This window comes from Haemorhous mexicanus, chromosome 3 (assembly GCF_027477595.1).
Source record: "Haemorhous mexicanus isolate bHaeMex1 chromosome 3, bHaeMex1.pri, whole genome shotgun sequence".
Taxonomy (NCBI): Eukaryota; Metazoa; Chordata; class Aves; order Passeriformes; family Fringillidae; genus Haemorhous; species Haemorhous mexicanus.
Window position 1 is genome coordinate 22,725,542 of NC_082343.1, and position 17,234 is coordinate 22,742,775.

The window sequence follows — 17,234 nt, forward strand, 5'->3', positions numbered from 1 at the left end:
CATTGCCCCAGAAGAATGTGCTGTACAGCTTTCCTGTGAAAGGAAACAGTGTTTGGAATGGGATGGCTGCACCTGTGAAGTGGGGGAATGAATGTGTTTGCTGGTGGAAAATTAGAGCCCGTGGCTCCCAGGCCTCTTTTCTGGACGGTCTGGGAAAATTCAGCCTCAAACTTACCCTCTTTTAACAAAGTGAAAATTTATTTTCCCTGATATTTTGATGCCATACCCTTTTCTTCACCATTTCTTGTAGCTGTTTTTTTGTTTGTCTTTTAAGGAAATATTTCTTCTTCACTGTTCCCAGCCTTTCCCTGTCTTTGTTTTTCTACAAGTGTTAGATGAAGACATTTTAAGCAGAAGTTCTTTAAAAGCATAAAGAGGTACACACTCCTAGGACTATATAAATTTTTAAATTATGTGAGTATAAAGTAGAGGGGGAAAATTATTGTTTGAGTGCTTCATATTTACAGGGAAAAATGTTTTCACAAATCTGTTTTAACAAATACTGGAGTTTTTGCTTTCCCTCAAAAAAGTCCTTGTTAGATGTCTTGCCTACTCAAGCTTATCTTTGCTTTTAGTCTTTTTCTTTTTTTTTTTTCTTTTTTTGAAAAAGCTAAAGTTTCACATCCTCCTGTGTAGCTAGCTTTTAAGACAAGCTGCAGATTTCTACCAGTCACTGCAATCTTTTCTGCTAGTTACTGCTCCTTATGCTGTGCTTTTAAATTCTGTGTTAAGGCTGGATATCACATATCGTCCTGTGCCAGGCTGGTTTTGTGGCACGCTCAGTGAAGTGGAACTCTTTTGGCTGTTAAGGATGTAACATTTACATGTGACAAGTACATGAGGCTGCTTTGCTTTTCATGCTTGGTCACACCTGCAGCTTGTGGCTGCAGAAGTCTCTGTGTGTACTTTTGAGCTCATGGTAGTTGGTTTGGCTTCATTGTCCAAAATAATTATTTTGAATATCACACTGTTCTGGAAAAAACAGCACAATGTGTACAATCAGATTTGTTCCAGACATCCTGGACTGTGCTTGCCTGAAGTGAGGACTGTGACCGATTTTGTGGCTGTGCTTGTTGCTACACCACGGATGGATCTACAGGATTTTTTTTTTTAATGCCAATGGTTCTCAAAAATGTACTGACATTTAACAAATTTTCTATGAAAGTACAGAAAAATAGCATGCAGGATGGGAGGAGAAGAGAGATGCATGTTTTGGATTGCATGAGTGGACTGGTAAATGAGAGAGAACTGAGTGATACGTGGCAAATGGAAAGGTAGAATGATAAAAAAGAAGTCCAGAGTTTGGTTTCTTACACCTGGAGATTTAAGTCAGAATTTAACCCTTCAGTGCTACTGGTGTGTAACAGAGAGGAAAAAAGTTTAGTTTTCAGGCAGCAGAAGTGTCACTTCTTTGTCTTGCTTTGTCTCTTCCTAGGAGCCTTTGTCAGTTCGTGTTTATGGTGTACTTACCAGCGCATGTTTTAGGAGCATGCCTGCTGTCTTGGAGAGATCTTATCTGGAGGCAGGCTATGTAGGTTCTAGAAAAATGATTGCACTCACTGCCTGCTTTTCTGGGAAATGTCATGGCTACAGTGCTCGTGCTGATGAGCTCTACTCACACCACACAGGAAAGGCCCTGACACACAGCCCTCCCTCTTGGCACCAGAAACAGCTGTGTGGCTTGCCCAGCTGGAAAGAGGATGCACCTCCTCTTCACTAAGAAGCAACGGTGTTGTCACCAACATAAATATGATATTAATGGTCAGAAGAGTCCTCTGGTTTTAGCTATTTCCAGTTATGAGGTTTGTCAGTTCCCTTTGTTTCTTAGATTGAACTGGACCGTTGTGTAGCTTCTTTCTTATAGAATATTCCAACTTTATCATTATATATGTATTATGTGTAGCTATATATATATATATGTATCATAATTCTATTTCATAGAGAGCTTTGGATCAGTGGACGGCAATGTTAAATGATTTACATTAATTAAAACAGCTGCTGCTATACATGGAAGCTGTATCAAATGATCAGGAAAGGACAGGAACAGGGTAAGAATGTATAAGAATGGCGGAACTTAGAAATGGAAGATAATTGAATCCCATGAATCTTGTCAAAGCTTGTGTTCTCAGCTAAATGATTTGGGGAGTCAAATTACTGGGTAAGTTTGTACAGAGGAATGGTGTCAAACAGCCCTGAAAGAGCATGGGGTGTCAACTGCCCCATATGTGGTGGTGCTGTTTCTTTTCTGTTTGACTAGGAGAACTAATAGAGGGTGCTGTAGGTATGTGATGAGTATTGAAACACAGCAAAAGAGCTGGGACAAGTGCTAATCTAAGTGTTTTATTCACTAGAGTATTTGTGGGATATCATGTTGAGATCTCCCAGAAGAAGCAGTAGGAGCTCTGGAGCTGAACTTTTATAAATTGACATGAGGCAAATAAACTTTTGTTGGAACAGAATTCCCTTGGTTTTAGATGGCTCTTGACAGCCTGCATGACCATACAAGCCCCAGTCCTGTTCAGGGTCCTCAAGTCGTTCATCTTAGGACTGGAACTGCACCCTGTCTCCCAAAGCTAGGAGAAAGGATAGCTCTGGGATTCATTGCTAAGTGGAGCCAGGGAGTCCTGAGTCCTCAGGGACCCCAGCTCTCTTCTGTTGAACAAGATTGTGGGTGGGTTGTGAAGTAACTTGGAAATGTCAGTGGCCTTTTTTTTTTTTTTTTCCTTCCTTTTCCTCTCTCCCCTCCCCTCTCCTCTCCTCTCTCCTCTCCTCTCCTCCTAGCTGCTGGAATTTGGACTCATGTTGTCCAGACAAGGAAGCAGTTCTGGAACTGCATGCAAGCTGGATGAGTCCTAAAAGCCCTGGGTGGCCACCCAGGCTTAGACAGCCTGGGATATTCGCATTTTGGTGCTCCTTTGATGGTTTTATTGTTTTGTTTTAATTATTAGACTTTTTTAATATTAGTGGCTACTGCAGCATGAAACGCACACATTAGTCTTGTACTTGCCTTGTTGTAAACACCCTGATACTTAATTAGCTTTCATGTTGTATTTAGAGAACAGCAACAACAAATAATGTGCAGTATTTGCCTGGGTCTTGTTGTGTTCATGTTATTGCAGTGTATGTGTTGTTTCGCTTTTCAGTAATATTTTTCAGTTGGTTCTTTCTGGATGTGTACTTTACTGGATGTTTAAACTTTGACTTAAAAGTAAGAACTCCTTCAAGGCAGACCTAAGATTCAACATTAATTCCCTGTTTATAAAATATTTGCTGAGGAGGGCAAACCCTTCTCCCAGCTGACTTTCTTCAGTGAATGGGGAGCTTGTTCTCTGTGTGTTGGTTATTGAAAGCTGAGCTCTTTGTGCCAGATATTTTAAGAAACTGTTGATGCTTAGATCTAATCTATTACATTATACTGTGCTTTTAGACCAGAAAGTGAATGTGTTTTCATGTGTGTGGTTGGGCAGTACATGTGTAGCAACTCTGAAAAATAGTGTTGCATAACTATAAATACAGTGTAGGATACTTTCAGCCTGCATTCTTGCTTTACTGTGTTTTGAAGGCAATGGCTGTGGTGGTTAGAAATGTTGCAACCAGAATGTCTTGGCATTGGGCAGATTCACATTTATATCTGATCATAAGGAAATAATACTAATTTTATGCTCTAGGGCTTAGTCCCATGTGCTAACATATTGCTTTCCTGATGGGAGTTATTTCTACATTCAGTTCTGGTAGAACAAATACTTTTAGTGTAATCTAGCCTTTTTTATTGGACCCTTTTAAATAGAAGCAAAGATTACATTCTGAGGTTCTGCTCTTCTTGTAGAGTAGTGATACATCATTTACAGAAGTTGAGAGAGCTTCCTCTCTGGTCTTAGCCCAGCTTGAACCCTTCCACGCAGCTATGGTAGTGGAGACATTTGCACTTGGGAAAAAGTACTTTGGATCTCCTTTTCTTGTCCACCTGAGCATGTGTGCTATTGGAGACACTGACTGAGCCAGTGTCTGATCTGAGCCAGTGGCTGATCCAACTGTATGTTGGATAAGCAATGTGGATGGCTTTTACCATGGCTGACAGCCATCAATGATTCAGATTTTTAAAAAGCAATTCCGCAGCTGGGTACAATGTAGCAGTTTTATTGTCCATGCTTGTGATTTTTATTATGTTAGGGTTTTCCCCAAACTTTGAAGATCTTGGAATGAGGTAATGATATGAATTTCAGTCTGGATTTTTTTTTACATGTTCAGAACAGAACTGAGACTAGATTAGTAAAGGGCAAGTAAAGAAGGGCATGAAAGATATGATTCCAAATATTTTATAGCTCTCAAAAACCAGAAGGAAAAAGAATACTTGGCTTTACCAAAGAAAGAAATATAATTCTTCAGTAATGGTATGGCTTTGAGGGGGTTGATGTGTGGCCTGTGAAACTTCAGAGATGACAGTGCATTAATCGTGCATCCATTTCGAAAGTGTATAAGGAACCAGATGAATAGAAAATGTGGATATGTGCAGCAGGACAGAAGAAGGTTCACTGAGTCACAGAATCTCTCAAGTTGCAAGGGACCCATAACAATCATTGACCCCCACTCCCTGCTCCTGGCAGGACCACCTAAAACTAGATCGTATGATTTAAAGCATCATTCAGATGCTCCTTGAACACCATCAGGCTGGTGCTGTAGTCACTTCCCTGGAGAGCCTGTTCTAGTGACTGACCACCCTACAGGTGAAGAACCTTTTCCTCATATCCAGTCTGAACTTGGAATTACAGAAGACTCATAGAATAGCTTGGGTTAGAAGGACCTTTGGAGGTCATATCTAGTCCAACCCACCTACAATGAGTAGGGACTAGGTGAGGGGGTCCAGAGCTCCATCCAACCTGATCTTCAGTGTTTCCAGGGATGGGGTAGCCATCACCTCTCTGGGCAACGTCTTCCAGGGCTTCACCACTCTCACTGTAAATAATTTCTTCATTATGTCTAGACTAATCTACCCTCGTTTAGTTTAAAAACATTGCCCCTTGTCTTATCATAACAGGCCCTGCTTTGTCCCTGTTTTGCAATCCCAGTGTAAGTACTTCCCCTAAGGCAGCCTCATCCCATTTCCTTGTGTCCTATTCCTGGTCACTAGAGGAAGTGACTGTTTATAATTAGGACACGGCTGCCAACCACTGTGTTTAAAATGTGTCTTGATTACATAGACTGCCAGGATTGAACCTTAATTCCAGAAAGAAGAGCTGAGGGTCCATGAGACTGAACCTAGTACTTGAGACATTTTATAATCCTTAAAGAGAAGGAAATACATTAAGCATTTTGAAACTTGCTTTGAAGGTCTAACCAGCTTCTGTTGCAGGAAAAAAAGTTCTTCTGCCTTCCTGCATGGAAACAAAAACAATTTGAGCGGCCTGTATATTTTATTTTGTGATATCTGACAGGTGGAATGGTGCTGAGGCTAGAAATCTGGGCTTCTGCTTTCATCAGAAGAGCTTGCTTTGTATATGGAGCTGTGTTTGGATGAGTCACACTGACTGCTTTTTGTTTCTCAGGCTCTGAGGAAACTGTCCTCACTGCTGCTTAGTGATAAACACTTGTGTCAGGAGGATCACTGTGATAACCTGGAGTTGTCTTCTATTTAAATCCAGCTTTTCCTGCTCCTTGGTTTTCTCCTGTTAAATTTCCCAGTGCCACACAGTCACGTGGTTGCATATATGTAGCTGTACTGCTAGCAGTGCCCATTCCACGTGTATGTGTGTATTTATGGAAAATCTGCTGAAGGTCTACTTGTATGATCTGGACATGTCCCTTTTTCTTGGTTTGTATTAGTAGCCAGTTATTTTAAATAGTGCTGAAAGGAGATTTTTAATCTTGCTGTAATTGACTCTAGAACCTCATGAAAACTGTGACTTAACCTACTGTTTGGAATGAAGTGAAGAATTGTGTCCTGCTTTCTTTGAACTGCAGTGTCTTAAGGCTTGTATGGATGAGTGTATGGATAGTTAGCTTCTGCTTACGCAGCTGGAGGATGTGCCAAAAGTTGTATTTAACAACATGGCCCTGCTACATCTACTTACACTTGTAAACTCTACAGGAAACCTTCAGCAAGGGATTTACTGATGAGGACTGTGTGTGGCCTAAGACAGGATGTAGAGAAACAAATAACAGACTTTGTTTCATAATAGTTTTATTTTTAAATAGAAATAATAATCTGTATACTGGAAATTCAAGTCTAATGTTTCTAGACTGGTGGGAGCATGCTGCCATGACCATGATGGAAAGGGAGTTCCCATCCACAAACTGGGAGGTTTCTGTAAACTTAATGAAAAAGTCCCTGCTGCTGGAATGACTCTCAGTAGAATCAGTTATGATAGAGTTTGCTCCCTGAAGGTTCTTAGTGTATTGTTGTCTCCTTCAACCAGACAGATGCAACTAAAAGCAAATAGGGGGTTTTAGAAAAAAAGGTGATAGCTTCAATGTTTTGGTTTAAAGGAGAAAGGATAAAAAATGTGGAAAAAGGAAAAGCACTTGTCATCCCTAGCTGCTTGAGTCCTGGAAATGTCCATCAGTGTTTTTGCATCTCCTTGAATGAAGATGAAAAGGGTAATTCCTCCTCTAGTTTAGGAATTGAGCTGCTCACTGCTTTTGTCATTTAGACTGTTGCAAACTGCTTGGCTGCCCTTTTTTTTCCCTCCAGGTATAGCAGCAATGTGTGTCACTGCAGAGGGAGCTTTCCCAGTCATTAGGGAGCCTGTGCACGGGTTGGTTGTGCTGGTGCACCCCACACACCAGCATGTACTTCAGACTTGTCTGCCAGGGTAGTTTAAGGCACTGCTTTGGACAGATGACTGCATTACCTAGGCTGGGGCTGGTACTCAGTCCTGTCTGTCTTCCATATGATGCAGTTACAGGACAGAGCAGTTTCTCCTCAGGGAAGTACAGACTGCTAGGGGATGTACTCCTTAAAGTCTTTGTGACACACATGCCATTCCAGCCTCAGTCATGTTGCTACTCCTGATAAAGCCTTACAGAGTGAGGGTTGCTCTAGACTTCCTGTGCAATCAGTGAGAAGAAATGGGCATTTCCACAGCATGATTCAGGATTCCTCTGTTGTGCATCACTTTCTGCAGGTGATTAATTTTCTCTTTCCTACTGTGTGTTTTGAAAAGGGAACTGTGGATCATTGGTCTGCTATTTAGAAGTCCCAGATAGATGTCTGAAATTTTTCTACAGCATCAGGTAGAGGGTCAGGCCACAATTAGCAGCAGCTTGAGAGAAAACAGATGTGTGGGTTTTGACTGGTTTTTTAAATTTTGAGAATTCAATAGGCAATGGAAATCTTGGTTATGGTAGCATGGCCAGTCTTAATTAAATTTACTCAATGTTGAAATTTGTACTGGCTGGAGCAAACGTTTTCCCTTCTCTTGTTGCTGAGACACAGATCGTGAAAACTTAGTTCTAAACTTACCTTTTTCAGTGATATGAATAATTTAATTTTTTTTTTTTTTTTTGCCTTGCTGGCAGGGTATAGCACTAAAGGATCTGCAATTGGATGTCAGTACAAACCTCAAGTCTCCAAATGTGTTTAAAAGAAGCATTTGTGTGGAGGCCCTTATGCAGCTGAGAATCTCAACAAGAATTTGGCAGAAATCTCAGTGTCGGAAGATGGCAGATTCCTGTGCAGTGAGATGTTTACTGGTTCGCTGTTTTATCTTTGGCAGCTGCTTTTGCACTTGATATCTTCAGCTGTTTTTGAAGCTTTTACAAAGAATAATTATTCATTTCATGAAATGGATCTATTTTACCCACCCAACAGGGCACTGATTCACATATTTCCCTGGCAACATCCCGTCGTTATCAGTGCTGAGTTCACTTTTGCGGGATTGCATTCGCTGGGATGTTACAACTTCCTGGGCTGTGGTTTTGTTGCATGATTTACTGAGGTGTGGGGTGACTGTTTTCAATTATTCCTTTGGAAACACTAGGGTCACTGGGGTCTCTGGGAGGTGGAAGCAACCTGAATTTTCCTGTTTTCTGCTGGCAGTGACGCTAATGTAGATGTTCCAGCAATCTTTTCGCAGGAATATAAGGTGTTGTACTGACGACCTATAGATAGGCAGCAACTTCATTGTGTCACATTTCAAGCAGTGTTTTCTTAATGCCAGGACAGATTACTGTAAAAGGCAGTAGCCAATGGACTGGATTTTAACTCTACACCAGGTAAAATTCCACTAAATCAGTAGAGCTTTCTCAGACATTGATTATGTGAGGTTGGGACACTATAAAGGTTTCATTGACAGGGTTTTGTAAATGAGCTCTGTAAATTCATGAACGAGGTTTCACTGCAGGCTCACCAGAGCCCTTTTTTTTTTTGTTTGTTTGTTTTGTTAAGTTCAGGCTAAGCACACATTCTTCTGTAAGTCTGAACGTGTTCACTTGCACTTTGAATAAAGCAACACCTGAATACACTTGCATGCTGCTCTGCACCCACAAAGCAATTATTTTGTGATGTGCTTCTGGATGCTTACATAGGCATGCCAGTTGTTCCGTGGTATATGTGTTCACTCAGTTCAGCTTTGGCATCAGTGCACAGCAGAACACTCTACATTTAGCCAGACAAACATGGTGGACCTGAGTAATTCCAGAGTTTAGAGCTGTATGGATGGAGAATCTGTAAAATATATATTGAAAAATAAAATGGGACTTATGGGGTATATACATTATATTTTATTGTTACAACTGACACAAAGTGGGGAAGAGAATGGAGCAATGAGAACTCTTCATGTTTGTTTTGAGTCCAAAGAATAGTTATGTCTGTACTTAAGCACCACTTAAAAAAAAAAAAAAGTTATCTATTTATTTTCAGTATTGCATAGTATGAGCTTGAGTATACATTTGTTCTAGTTAACTCACCACATTTTTTTAGCATGATATTCTAACCTGCTTGGCCATTAACCTGGCTGGCTACCAGGAGAATTTTCAAACTGTTGACTCATATTGCTTCCATATGTAGCTTAAACCACCTTTTCCCACAGTAGATACAGCTTGAGGGTTAGCTGCCTTGTTTTTCAGGGCAGGGAGAAGCATATTTTGAACTGAGTCAACACATATGAATAAAGGAAGTAAATATGAGCTATTATTAACTTTTTGGGGTCTAATCTCATTTTTGCCAAAATCTAGTTCCAATTCAGGAAAGACCAACAGGGTTTTTTTGGTGCTTCTCTTCCCCAGGAGGTTAAGCACTCTTCAGCCTACATAGCCATGGCTTATCTTTGCACTTTTGCATCTTTGTGAGGATGAATCTTTGCAGCTGCCATTTCAGGATTTCTTTTGTTTTATTCCATCTGGAGATCTGGGGGCATGAGTTGCTCTGTGTGTGTGGGACCTGCTGTTGTGAGGATGTGACTAACCAAGTGGGCAGTGGCACGCAGGCTGCATGCCATGGCACCTTAGTGAGCACCTCTGTGTAGGTGGGGCCTGTGTGTGGTTGTAGCTCCTGTTCTCAGGTGGAGCCCATGCTGTGTGTCAGGCACCGAAGGACAGGTGCCTGACACCTGGGAGAATTAGTTTATTATCCAAAATCCTGCATCAAAGCAGCAGCTGCCTCTGGGACTCACAGCTCAGGCTGAGGAGGAAGAGCCCTGGAATCCTGTATGGGAACGGGGAAGATTGTGTTTGGAGGAAGGTGAAGGTGGAGGCAGCAGTTGCGGGAGATATTGTGGGCTTGCACTCAAAATAACCCAACCATGTTGTGAGAAGTGATACGTGGCATTGCTGTAATTCACCTACCAGACTCAGTCCCACCTTTTTTTTCTTTTTGTGATCAAAAAAGAACGTGAAGCTAAAAAGATAAAATAGTTTCCTGAGCTGTAACCTTTGGATCTCTGTCATGAAATGCAAGTGTTCTGCTCAGTTCAGGAGATATGAGCACATAGCTGAGCATGTTTTCAAGCCTAGGCTGAACAGTGGACTGAGCAATAACACTTTTAGCATGTGTTTAAAACCCAAACAAAATGGATACATGGCTTTTTTCAAAGATGTGGATAACAAACTCTTTGCTCCCAAATTTTTTATTCTAGTGTTTCCATGTAATATTTATATTTACATTAAACATTTTCTTTTTTTTTTCCAGTTAGAAATGCTAAAATACAGATTTCTTTGCATCATATAATTTTGTTTTGCTTTACTTTTGCAATCCCACTCCAGTTTTTGTCCCACTCCAGTTTTTGTCAAGATGAATTTATGGTGGTGTCACCAGGGTTTCCTGGACTACGGTTGACTCCAATTTGCAGAGACCAAACATAGCCTTTTCTAAAGGAAAAGGATCAGAAGACAAGAGAATATGGCTCCCCTGGTGGTTTTTTTTTTTTACTCTAAAAGGCATGTCGAAGTTTTGTGCTGTATAATTCTTTAGGTATTTGGATTAACTCTGATAAAATTATAGGTGGTTGTAAGGGAGTTTATTGTGCTTATAAATTGTAGTGGGGCTCCCTGTAATTTGTTATAATTAATTCAATAGTTCAAGAGCAGAAAATCAAGATCAGGTTGTGGCATGCCTTCCTTTCTTGCAAAAGTATGCCATTACTGGCCTTTTTATTTAAAGTTTCACTTTGTGCTTGTGGGTTTATTTGAACTTGGAGTATGCAAAATGCATAATACGCTCTTAAAAAAAATGTACAAGTACAGAGGATGGACCTGTTATGGTTGGGGGGTTCTGTTTAAATGTAGAGAAATTGGTGGATACTGTGGACCTGCATCTGGTGGCTAAGCCTCTCTTGGAAGGAGTGCGTGTTTTGGAAGGCTTGTGTCATGTCTGCGGGCTGCAACAGGGCCTGGCTGCATGTCTGTGCCTGTGGCCCATCAGAAATGGCAGGAAAAGAAAACCACAGGCAGAGCACTTCTTTCCTGTGTGTGCTCACTCTCTTGCTGCCAGTGAGAATGCAGAGTGTGATGCTGTTGTCTCCTGGCTCATTGCTGAGGGCTTCCCTGGTCCTTTGAACTCTGGGTAACACAGAGCCACAGCAGTTTGATGTCAGGCTACACTGGAAGCATGTACTGCTTATATGGGAGAGGTTATAGATTGGTGTTACTTTCCTGAACAGTCAATGTCCATTTGTAATATAAACATACTTTTCTTTAAGCCCTCTATTTTTCTGCAGAAATTTGGCATTATTGACTAATTCATGCCAAAATAAAAACCTTATTGCTCTTAAAATACTTTGCATTTACTTCTGAAATCGTGTGCCAGCTGTGTAAAGAACTGGAGGAGGTGGAGACTTGGAATTTTAATTGTCTTTTGGGGAATGCCTGCAAATGAACAACCTTTCAGTAGTCAGCTGTTGAAATGGAGGTGGTAAACAACAATTAAGCAATGCACAAATCTCATCATGCTGTCTTCAGCTGTGCAAAGGTTTTCCTGTTCTAGTATCCTTAGCCAGGAGCTGACTGTGGAGCTGGCCCTCAACCCTTGGAAGGCATTGGCCTTTGGTAGGAACCTCACTGGTCAGCTATGGTAGCTGGCTTTTCACTGTGTGCCCCAGTGCAGCTCACCATCAAGCCAGGCATCCAGGCTCTTCATCATTTGTCCTTATCTCACAACCTGCACATCATAATAAATGGAAAGTGACCATCACTGTGAAGTTAGTCTGTTGTAGCCAAATCCCCTCTTTTCCCCTTCAATTATAATGTGTTGCTTTTAAAGAGAGAGATTGAGTGATCTGGAAGTAGGTGATAGGAACTGTGTTTTCATCTGTTCTCCTTTTTTTAATTCAAATGTGTGAATATGATGCTATCCCAACATTGTTCTGTCTCATTAGGAAGGGGAATGACACAAATCTTTCCATGTATTTATTTTGGTTTTAGTGTCAGTCATGTTTTCCATCCAGCTGCTGGAGGAAGCCAGGATGTAGGCAGTTGGATGCTGCTTTTGAACAGAGTCATTTCTCAGTTACCTGAAGCTAGCCTTGACCTACCCTCTAAGGTTGCTATGATCAAAGAGCTCTTACCCTGCAAGATGTTATGTTTTTCCTATTGGCATTGACAGTTTGAGCTTCTGAAGGAATTTCCTCCTGCATGTGTGACAAAAGCTCTTTCATCTCCTTTGCTCTCCTTTTCTGGCAAGTCTGCTGATCTTCCTGAAGGTCTGTGACAGGGTGTGGTAGACTCATTCTCAACAATACCCTTCCAAAAATATTACCCTTCTATTGTGGAAACACTGTCATTGGTTTTTATATTCTAACACAAATCCCAGGTAAATGGCTGTTGTCTAGGACTGTGAAACGCCAGACTTTTGCTGGTGGGAGAGAAGTTGATAAAATTCCAAAGGAGTGAACTAGAGATGGTGTTTATCAACACCATCTAAGTTTTTAAAGTGGCAAAGACGAGGCATTAGCGCTGTGTTACTGAAAATGACATCATGGATCTATGTATCTATCTTTTTTTTTTTTTTTTAAGTGCCTTTAGATTAAGATGTGCTGATTGAATCCTTGCCTCCAAAATGTGTTTCAGCATGCTCAGGCTCAGGAATCATAACACCATCTTTGCCAATATACTGATGTTGCGTTTGAAAAGACCAGTCTTGTCTGCCTGTCTGCCTTCTTTACCATATAAAATCCACTCCAAGTTTACAAGTCAGATTTGTTGCAGAATGATCCACATGAAATAAACAGCATCCAGTAAGTAGTACTCTGGATTGAGACTTGGGAACAAAACCTTAGATCTCCCAAATCTGCCTTGGAGTCCTGCCCAAGTTTACATGAGTAGCTTCACCAACCTCAGATATCCTATGAAATTAGGCTAATGATCATTAATACATTAAAGCATGTTTTTCTCAGAAAAGCTACCAGTAAGTGTTAAGTAGTAATACGATTCTCTTAAACATGTAGTAAATACATAGGAATCACTTTTTGGTCATTATTAGGGAGTTCCTTTGATTTCCCTGAATAGCCAAATCATTGGCTCTTCTACCTTAAAGGCTGAGAAAATATATCCTCAAAATAACAAATGGGCTTCTATTTAAAATATGACATATAGGTATCTATGGAATCCTGTTGCTAAATAGTGTAAAAGCCAAAATCATGGCAGGTTTTAAGGTGTCAGGTGAACAATAGACACATCCATATCAAAGCTGGTGCTTAAAATAATTTCAGTAAATGATAAAAGACTTCTGTTCTGGAGAAACTGCTTCCCCTGTGGGCACATATTGCATAAGCATACATTGCAGTGTCTCTCCTCAGAAATATATTACCATACTAAGATAATCTCAAATGAGCTGACTTGGACTGTTGTGACTCAATAAGACTTTTATTGTGTTCCTAATTTTAGAAGATCATACTGTACTCTAATTGCAATTTTTTTTTTGAAGTTGGAAAAGAGCTGAAGTTCTTAAGCTAACCACTGGTGGACCAATCTGTTTCTCTGTTGAGTCTTAAAGGTTTCTTCTTTTGGAGGTATGAAATGGTAGAGCAGTTCTCTCTTCCTCCAGAGAAGTTAAATTACATAGCTATGTAGTTATCCAATAGATAGGCTTGGTGCCAAAATGGTACCTAATGAGTTATAAAAAAGTTAGTCACGCCAGTAATAGCACCATTAGAAATGATTGTAAAGGAGTTGTACCTCTTGGGTAACTAATACATATTTTGTAGTGCTTTGTTTATTTTCAGATACACTCAAGGTAAATATTTATTGGTATTGAAACTGTGATGTATTTATACTGGCTCAAAATTTCCAAATAAAACAAACTGATTAAAAAAAAAAAAAAAAGAAAAGCTTTTCAAGTGTTTCCTGCTGCATTGGAGTTACAAACCCTCCCTGATGTATAGAGAAGGAAAGTAAAACCTGTGAAAAATAACAAAACTCCAGACAGGTCACATTGCAGTATTCAAACCATATTAAACCTTATTAACTCAATACTGTCACCTTTTTGTATAAAATATGCATTTAGATTGTAAATCCCTGGGACAAAAAGAATTTTTTGTTCTGCTTCTTTACATTTCCTAGCAAACTTTGATGCTGCTTGATTACTAAGGCTAGTGGATCTGATAATACTGGGTAATGATTAAGGTAAGGAAGTATTTGCCTTGTGGTTCTTTTGAAAGTCACTAGTAAGAAAATCCTGAAGATGCAGTGCAATTACTTTGCAAACCTCACTCATATTCTTACTTTTGTAAACCATCCTTTAATTTCTCTATAAAAACCTCACTTCTTGTGTTGGTCAGGCCAGGTTCTGTGTGGCTTGTGATATAGGAAATGTTGGTTGTTAAGGAGAATAGAAATCAGTAAAATTGAGTTATTTTCTGTGTGTATCAAATAGCAACATGGATTTTGCATCATGTAAACAGTGCTGATGGAAGGGTGCAATGACTTCAGTGACATTATACAAACACCCACATTCTTTTTTGAATGTGAACCCTGGTCCTAGGGGAGGTCCGCGCAGAATTGTTTGAGCAAATGGAGTTTCCCTACATTTATGCAGCTGTAGCAGAGTTTGAATCTGGTTGTTGCAATTAAATTTTAAAATAGTATCCTTATCTCCTGCTCACTAATGCTATTGGGTTTTGGTGGGCTTTTTTCCTTTAATGGTATGGATTGCCAAAATACAGATTCTGGAGTTGAGATGTTGTCTCATAGTCATCCAGTTGCAGCTTCTTTACTCTATAAAAATATGCTTTTTGATGCCATACCTGCAAATATACTTCCAATGTTTTGTGTGTTGGCTAAATAGAGTTGTGGGAAATTATATCCTTATAATGATGGCTTTGTTCAGACTTGTTGTCCACTCCCATTCCCCTTGGAATTAGCTACAGGCTGGCAAACTTCAGTAGCCTTTATTATATTAAATACACAATGGCTCTGCTAGTGAAGTTTAACCCAAAGAGAGCAATGAAGGTGAGAGATTTTGGCTCTAGGCTGACTCAGCTATGTGGTGTCTGCTGCCCTGCACTCCTCTGGTATGCCAGAATGGCTTTGTGATTAAAGCTTCCTAAATCTTAAGTTAGAATTTTCTTTTATTATTTGGGGGTGCAGATTGCAAACTTCTCTTTTGTTTACTTCTCATAGGATTTCCCAACTAAACCACCTAATAGAAGGCTTCTGAAATGCATGTTTTTATCTGCTATCCTGGAACAACTTTCCTCTGTGAATCTATAGCTGAAACATTTTTAAAATGTTTGATTTCCCTCAAATTATAGATCTACTTTTGCAATCCAAGTGAGCAAAGAGCAGTCTCAGCTAGCATAGTGGTATAATAACAGCATTTAATTTAATTTCAGATGGAGGAGCCTCAAATCCCTGACAGAACTTGGGCCAGTTGCTCCTCTCTGTTGGCTGGGCAGGGAGCCTGACCACAGTTTTGCAGCATGGCTGAGCCATGAATCTGTGGCTGGTGGAGTTATTAGAGCCTTCTAGTGGAGCTTCCTCCAGGGTATCCTCCTCCTCTGCCTTGACACTGGAATTAGCCACCCCAGTCCATGCCTGGGGACAGATGTCCCAGTTCATGCTTTATTTGGACACCATGAAAAGACATGTCAGGGGACTCTTTAGGTGGATGTCACTTGTCACTGTCAGTACAGGGTTAAAGGGGAAGCAGGTACCAACCACAGGTTTCTGCCTCAGTCTTCTTCAGATTATCTTGGTAATTTCACTGCAACAGGTGCCAGAACCACAGCAAGTGATTGCATTTCAGTGAGCTTGCCTGTGAGAAGTGACAACTTTCTCCTTGAGATTTTTTTCATGACAGACACACTAGTTAATGTCAGAGCACTAATTGTGTACATCCCTTAAACTCTTAATGTATGCTAATCTACAATATATAATAAATCCTAAACTCACTAGATGGTCTTTAAGGTCCATTCCAGCCCAACACATTCTATGATTCCATAATGTTATAGAATATTCCTAATAAGATTTTTAAATGTGACCCCTTCCTGACAATCACGTGAAACACCTATAAATAGACATTTTTCTCAGATTGTGGGTGCTGTCAGCTGTCCGTGAATGTGTAACTGTGTGAATGAGTGTGAAACTCTGAGTGTGAGTGTGTAACAGTGTGTGTGCTCTTTATTTGCCCTAACATTTCTAACATCAGTGTTGGGGGAAGTTTGTGGAGACACCTCTTGAGAATTCCATATTGTCCAAGGCAGGCACTAAGCCGTGTTTCCTTCTTGCTTTCATTGTATTCCTATGGCAAGTCAAATGGCAACTCAAACCCCACAGCAATATTTCTTTTGAAAGCCTAGGTCATAATATTTGATGCTACAGTAACTGCATTGGCACTGTATTTTGTTGGTGCTTATCTAAGTAATCCTTCCTGTGATTTGTCTGTAGTTGTGTGGACACTGTGGTTGAAATCATGGCTCCTCTACAGCTGGTGACATTCTTGACCTCTGTACCACTGGGATGTCACTATAAGATTTGTCATGGATTTGAGTCTCATGTAGCCTCTTACCACTGTGTTTGTTTTAACAATAGCCTTATTTTTATGGCAGGTACAGATTTTACTCTCCTTGTTAGACTAGAATACGTAACTCCTGTGTATATGTCGCATGGACCCAAAGAGCTGCTTTTGGGAAAACAAGTCTTAAAGACCAAATTCATCAAACATTTGCTCACCTGCATAGTTGATAAAGCAGCTTATGTCAAGCATCTATGCATATTTTCAGAGTTAGGATTTGGTCACTGCAAAGGAGTGGAAAGAAGCTGATTTGTCTCTTGAACTGAGCAAGTGTGAAACCTGGGGCTGAGGCACAGGGCCCAGGCTGAGAAGACGTATGCTTTTCAGCCTGCCTCTCTCCATCAAATTTCAAATTCCCCATCAGTTTTAATCTTTATTAGCCTGTGTGAAAGCCAAATCTGAGCATTTTAAATGAGATTATATTTTTCTTATACCTCAGCACAAACAGTAATATTTGCAACCATAATTAAAGGCAGTGCAGTTTGTGTTCTGTGGGTGATGTTGCAGTGGTTCTCCCTTCTGCTGGGTTTGGGAAGGTGACTTACACTCTAAAGCAAGGCCAGAGCAGCTTCTCTGTCAAGAGGTTCAGAGAGAAGGTCAGATGTGGTTGTAGCTGAGCACAGTTAGGTGTTAGCTGCCCACAGACTTTGACTGCTCTTCACTGTCTGTCTTGCAGAGCTTGCAGTCTCTGGGACTGGCCAGCGTGCTTGTGTACCAATTCCTTCTATCCCAGTTTTATCTCAAGCAATTATTTCTTAAGTGGATGCCCTCCACTTTCAGTTTCAGAGGGAGG

General features: G+C 40.4%; 1 protein-coding gene across 3 annotated transcripts in view; it reads left to right on the forward strand.

Annotated features, from left to right (window-relative positions):
* PTPN14 (protein tyrosine phosphatase non-receptor type 14) overlaps positions 1 to 17,234 on the forward strand; it is a 110,968-nt gene that overhangs the window by 52,107 nt on the left and 41,627 nt on the right. Inside the window, exon 2 of one of the 3 annotated variants that reach the window (XM_059841060.1) lies at positions 7,516 to 7,689. The exons of the other annotated variants lie outside the window; for them this stretch is intronic. The gene's annotated coding sequence lies outside the window, so the exon portion shown is untranslated. The remainder of the gene's footprint in view (positions 1 to 7,515; positions 7,690 to 17,234) is intronic. 3 annotated transcript variants of the gene reach the window in all.